Genomic DNA, 6446 nt, shown 5'->3' with positions numbered 1-6446 from the left:
TACCCCTGTACCCCTCTGGTTGGATGAAAGAGACGAGACCAATGAAACTTAGGCTTTCAGACATTCTAGATTCACACCACAGCCCCCAAAGCCTAATCTGAAGCAGGCGCCCTGTTTCAATTTCCCACGTCTTTACTTAGAGCCAAAAGTGAGTTTCCTTTCGTACTAGTCTTTCATTTTAGCTGCTGCCAGTCAACGTGAGATGGAGGCCCGGAGGTGAGCGAGGAAGGCCCCGCCCTTGGGGAGCTCAGAGTTAAAACGCCACCCCAACAGCCATGTTAGCTTCTTTCCGTTGAACCGTTTTCCTGCTCATTTATTTTTCTAATCTCAAATATAGATTTTGTTACCTTTCAAAATATAAGGCATTTAAGAAAAGCAGCGCTCATGGCCAGAACTGAGAGGTTCTTTCATACCTCCTGGTCACAATCTCCGGGGTTGAAAAGGGTGCAGCTTGGTCCCAAGTAGGAAAAAACACAGCACTTTTTAAAAGCCGGGCAAGGTCTGTGTTTCTGCACATAGGACAGGTTCTGGGCCCTGAGATAGCAGTGAACGTGGTCATTTTTTTCATTTTAAATGCCATGTTTCTGATTTTTTCCCCGACCCACGACTGCTCAGTGTTGCTATTAGTTGTTCCAAACATTTTGCTCGTGCTGAAAGCCTTGTAGTTGTCTCACAATAAATACCCAAAACATGCTTCCTCTTCGCTGTCCACTTCTTGCCCTGGATCTACTTTTCTATCCCTTCCATTAGCTTCACAGTTCTGTCTTTTTAAACTCGCCCCTTGTACTTAAGATAGCTAATTTCTTCTGTTCCATCAAACCACTGCTTTCAAATCTCTCTCTCTCTTTCTCTCTCTCCCTCTCTATCTTTCTCCCTCTCTCCCTCACTCCCTCTCTCTCTCTCACTCTCTCTCTCCCCCCTCGTCCGCTTCAGTCTCACAAGGAGGCCCCCTCCCTCCTGCCCCACCAGAGGACTATGAAGAGGTAGGAGTAATATTAGAACCGAAATCGAAGGTCAGTTTCCACTAACCTGAGCAAGGCACACTTTCACCAGGTGTTTCAGATCTTGCCTCCAGAGGCAGATGAGGGTCACAAAAGTAAGGAGTGAGGACCTTTTGTTCCCTACACTTATTGCCTAGACTTATCAGAGTCCGCACCTACTTCTGAATAGATGGGGTATGAATTTGCCTACGCACTCCACTTAGAGGAACTATCAGGGCTCCATGCACCCATTAATTCATTAATGCAGTCCTTCGTTTATGCAGCAAATAATATTTGAGAGGTTTATTCCTTTGACTGCTGAAGGTTTTAGAATCTAATCTTCAAGAGTGTCCTATTACATTGTACATAGTTTTACAAGGTATTATATCTTATTGAAAATAATTCGATTTGATAAAATTCGGTTCCTTCATTTGAATCCCCATGGTATTTTTTGATATGGTAAAAGAGCACTGGATTGGGGTAAAAGGAGAACTGGAGAGGAATCCTATCTATTCTACTTACCTGCATGATTAACTGCAGGAGAGTCACATGACCTCTCCAAGCCCCAATCTTTCTTATCACAAAATGGGTGTTATACCAACTGCCCTACCTACATCACAGGAGTTGCTGTAGCTTTTTTATCTCAGTGTCCTTGGCAATTAACACAGTGCCTGACATGTAGTAGCTTTTCTAAAAATATAGATGGAACTGAAAGCATCACAGTTAAATTGAGAAAGTAGTAACGAAGGTCCTTCTTGTTGAGTCAAGCGTTACAAAGATGAAAGCCTCGTCTCTATGTGACAAAATTCTATGCACCCTTCAGGGCCTAATTCAGGTGCAGTTTTATCCATGAAATAGTCCATCCCCCTAACCCTGAGGTAGAAAAGGGCCAAAGAGGTTGGGTGGCATCTGGGACGTCAGGCCATACCTAGAAGATGCAGCCCACCGAAGCGAAGCTCTCGAGAGCTGCCACGAGAAAAGACCCAGAGCAGTGGGGTCTAGAAACACAGGCCGTGCCAGGGAGGAAAAACAAACCAAGGACCCAGAGCAAAGCAGGACTCTGAGCTGTGGCGATGGGAGTTATTGTGGAGCAAGTAGAGACGATATCAAAGAACCAGTGGACAAGGACGGATTCGCATTCTGAGTGTCTCGAATGTTCTCATGCAGCTGAATCATGCTGGCCGGAAACCCACCCTTTCTCAAATCTCACAGCACTTTGTACTTTCAGGGCACTGCCCACACTGCCTGTCTTCGTGGTTCTTTGAGGATGTGCGTGTCTTCCCTCTGTTACCAGAATATAAACTTTTTGAAGGCAAGTGCAAGTCTTACTCATCTTCCTACCCCCTTCGTAGCCCACACCCAATGCCCAGCCCAGTGTCTTGCATGTAATCAGTATAATAAAGATTTGTTTGATGGATTAATAAAAACATTACACTCTTTGGTTTCAAATATGACCAAATAAAACACGATCCAAAATACTATTGAAACTTTAAACTAGTTTACTCATCTAGTTTTATCATCTGAATTTTGACTTTTTTCCTGTATCCTTCAATATTTTATAGCATGCTTAGTTTTCTTAGCCAGCAAAATTACTTCTCTTTGACTGTGTGTTTCATACAAAGTAATGTAGGAAGGGCTACCATTTATCGAGCGTTGGAAAATGGCTACCTGTAGGTCAAAACCTTTTGGCACCTCTTCCAAAGTGTAGAGTTATTGCTAAGATGTGGCTGCTAAGCTGGTACTACATCTCTCAGCAATCTTTGTACCCAGATGAGGCCACGTGAATAGTTCTCATCAAAGTAATGTGAATGAAAGTGGATGAGTCTCACCTCTGAGGCCAGCAAGCATTCATAAAAAACAAATAAGGCTTCTTCACTCTCTCATTTCCCTTTGCCACTTGGAAGCTGAATACTTTGAGCTTCCAGTGGTTGGAGGAGTCATAAAATGGAAGCCTGAATCCCTGAATGACCACATGGAAGAAAGCATTCTGCTTTCTCCATTTAATCTATTACATAGACAATAAATAAACTTTAATTGTATTAAACCACTGGAATTTAGCATTTAACTATGACAACACCTAGTATTACCTTAACTAATATGAGTACCTACTGTATGCCGAGTGCTTCACATAGCTTATTTCACTGAACACTTGCGATATAGTGTGCATTATCACTATCCTTTTTACTTTCCAAATGAGTAGACTAAGACACAGAGGGGTTTAGTCACTTAGAGGTTTGCAGCTAATAAGTATTAGAGCTGGAATTTGACCAAGATTTGTCTGGCTCCAAATGCTGGAAATTTCCCTGCCCCACTACATCATCCTGTCTCCCATTCATCAATGATCTTGGACCCTGTTCTTGACATCATTTTTAAATTAGGGATTTCTGCCCTGATTCTGACCTACACTTTATAAAAGCAGTATAGATATATATCTCCCTTTCCTTCACAGAAACTTTCCATCACCTGAAAGAATTATGCATTACAGACCCCGGAGCGTTCTTAACTTCTTCTTCACCTGTTTTGACACAATTTTTTTATTACCAGAATTGAATAATTCTTTCTCTAAGGAAATATTTAAGCTTATTACTACTTGGCTTCTGTTTTTTTCACCAGTTATGAAGAGTAAGAAGAGAATTCACTATGGGTTTTGTGTAGGGGACAGCAAAGAGAGTGGGGGGAAAAGAGAAATCATAAAGACTTATCAAACTCCACGTGGTCCTTGCTTGCTTCAGAAAGTTCTCTCAAAACCTTCGTACTAATTCTCAGGCACTTCATTGTTATGTCTGTGTTAGTTCTGTTTCTTTTTCTCCTTCTGACTGAGGCATAGAAAAGTTCAAATGACTTAAACAGAGTCACATAGTATCAAGGGACAGAACTGGAAAGCAAATTATATCAGCATGAAAATGCATAGAAAGAAAGGTCAGTATAAACTTATCTGCAAAAAAGAGCTCATAAAATAACAGGCGGGTTTTTTTTATTATTATTATTTTTTTTACATATAAAATAACAGTTATTCAAACAGAGAAAAAGAGTAAACAATCCAGATTTTTTTTCAAATAATTGAAACTAACTCCTTTAGTCACTTGAACAGTAATCTTTCTAAAATGTATATTCTTGCTGCCTTCTTAAAATGTATTAACTATTCTTGGTGATTCAAGATAAACATCAGTTATTGGAGTGTTAACTGTTGGAACAATTCCAAGAATATCGAAGAAAACACATTGGTCTCCACATTAAATATCCTCGAAGAGGTGTGTTTTACTGGTTCAGTGCAGAAATTTTTGTCTCTTGTTCAATAACGTAGTTTAAGCACCTAGAACAGTGCCTAGCACATATAGTTGCTCAGTAAACATTTGTTTAATGATTAAATAAATGAGTGAGTGTTTTGCTTTCTAATCATCCTGTCTCTTCTTTTTATATCAGGTCATTTCTTGTCATCATTTCTTTACCCTTAATTTGCTATTTCTTTTCTTTTCTTTTTTTCTTTTTTATTATTTATTATTATTTATGCCTACAGCACCTGGTGTTCCTAGGTGGTCTCTCATTCAAGTACTAACCAGGCCCGACCCTGCTTAGCTTCCGAGATCAGACATTGGGCTTGTTCAGGGTGGCATGGCCATAGACCATGGACCGTGGCTCCACTGGGACACAAACCCAGGACCTTCTGCGTGTAAAGCAGACGTGCTAACCACTACACTATGGAACCACTTCCTTAATTTGCTATTCCTAATTTGTCATGGGTTGGAAATTTAAAAAAAAATTATATAGATAGATAAAAGAAATCGTAATGGAACTCAACAAAACTTTTAGAACTTTCTGCAATAATGGAAATTTCTCTGTGCAATGTCTGCTTAACTATTAAGTACTTGAAGTACAGCTAGTTCAGCTAAGAAATTAAAATTTAAATTATATCTAATTGTAATTAATGTAAATAGCCATGTGTCGCTAGTGGCTACTGTACTGGCCAGAACATGTTTTGAACAAGTTGCTAAATAAGTCAATGAGGACTTGTCTGAAGGCTGGGAAGAGGTATTTTGAAAACTTGGCAACCTTATTTTTTTTAAAAAAAACTTTTATTCTGCTCGGTTCTGAGCAAATAATAAAGTCAGTCAAAAGGCTTTCCAGGAGACCTCGGCATAGGAGTGTAGCTGGTCAGTGATTTGGCTCAAGGAGGACAGTTTAGCTTTCATGATAATATTAAGAAGAGCAAGGGTGTAGACCATGAAAAGTAAGAAAGCTCTGTTGGGGATACTGCTGAGGCCAGGTGAGCCTGGAGAGAAAATCTGGGCTTTCCAGGGAGCCCTTCTATCTTGGTAGCTCAGAGCAGAGAGTAGGGGCAGGCACAACGTCCAGAAACAACCAGGACCAGTTCAACAAAGAGTTTCCCCAGTCACAGAGCACACACCTGACACCAACCTGGGCAATGACAGTGCTTTGATATGGGGTTTTTGGTTGTCGTTTTTTTTAATCCCCACACTGGCTCACAATTTTTTTCCAACGCAAGACTTCAAGCAACCAGCATTGGCCTAAGAGCTCATCTCTGCTCCTGTCCTAAGAGGCAAGAATCATTCTTATTTAGCTGGAAAGCTTCGGAGTCTATTATCTGACTAGCTATGCGGCTCTTCTGGGGCATCTATGTCCTGCAGGGTGACTAGTGGCTTTCTGAGTAGGATGGAGGCAGCTCTGCTTATTAAAAGTAGTCTACCCTTTGCAGCTTTATCCGAGGTATTCCTTGGAGTTAGAACAACCTCAGAAATTTAGACTTCAAGGATCCCATACCAAATTCAAAGTCTATTGTGTTTAGAAATGGCACCCACCTATCTCTATGCAGGGAGAGAGCTTCATGCCTAGACATTAATATGTATATACCTCTTTGCTGGCCAATAATAACATTGCTTATATGCAACCTGCAGGCACACATTACTGACTCGCACATCCACTTACTCCTAGTCAAAGGGACAGGTTTGCCTCAATCACCTACACTATGGTACCGGGTCCTATTTCTTAACCAAATCCACCCAATTCTTTCATTTTAAAAATATATAACTATATCTATGCATATAGATTCATGTGTATATGTAATATAACATAAAAAGAATAATAAATCATTTTAAAATGTTTAAAAATGTAAATAAAAGCAAAAACAAAGACTCCCATTAAAAGACAACTTTAGTTAACGTTTTGTTGTATTTCTTACCTGCTGTTTCTCTCTGATTTTCCCCTTTTAACCTAGTTGTAAGCATTTTATAATCAGTATCTTGCTTTTGTGATATCATAAGCATTTCTCTTATAATCATACAATTTAGCAAACATTAATTTTAATGTCTGCAGAGCATTCTGTTAAGAGCAGTTACCACAGTCACTTAATCATTTTTCTCTTGAAAGACATTAGTTTTATAGCAGTGCCTTTTTCTAAATTATGATAGCAAATAAATCTGTGTGCAAAGGCTTGCACCCAAAAATACA

The 6446-nt window shown here is 39.8% G+C and overlaps 1 pseudogene; it reads right to left on the bottom strand.

Moving 5' to 3' along the window:
• Nucleotides 1-4488: 4488 nt before the first annotated feature.
• Nucleotides 4489-4604, bottom strand: LOC111736180 (annotated as a pseudogene).
• Between the last annotated feature and the right edge of the window lie 1842 nt (nt 4605-6446).

The sequence above is a fragment of the Pteropus vampyrus genome, unplaced genomic scaffold, assembly GCF_000151845.1.
Source record: "Pteropus vampyrus isolate Shadow unplaced genomic scaffold, Pvam_2.0 Scaffold18, whole genome shotgun sequence".
NCBI lineage: Eukaryota > Metazoa > Chordata > Mammalia > Chiroptera > Pteropodidae > Pteropus > Pteropus vampyrus.
The sequence above is the reverse complement of the archived record's forward strand: the minus strand, read 5'-3'. Positions and strand labels throughout refer to the sequence as shown.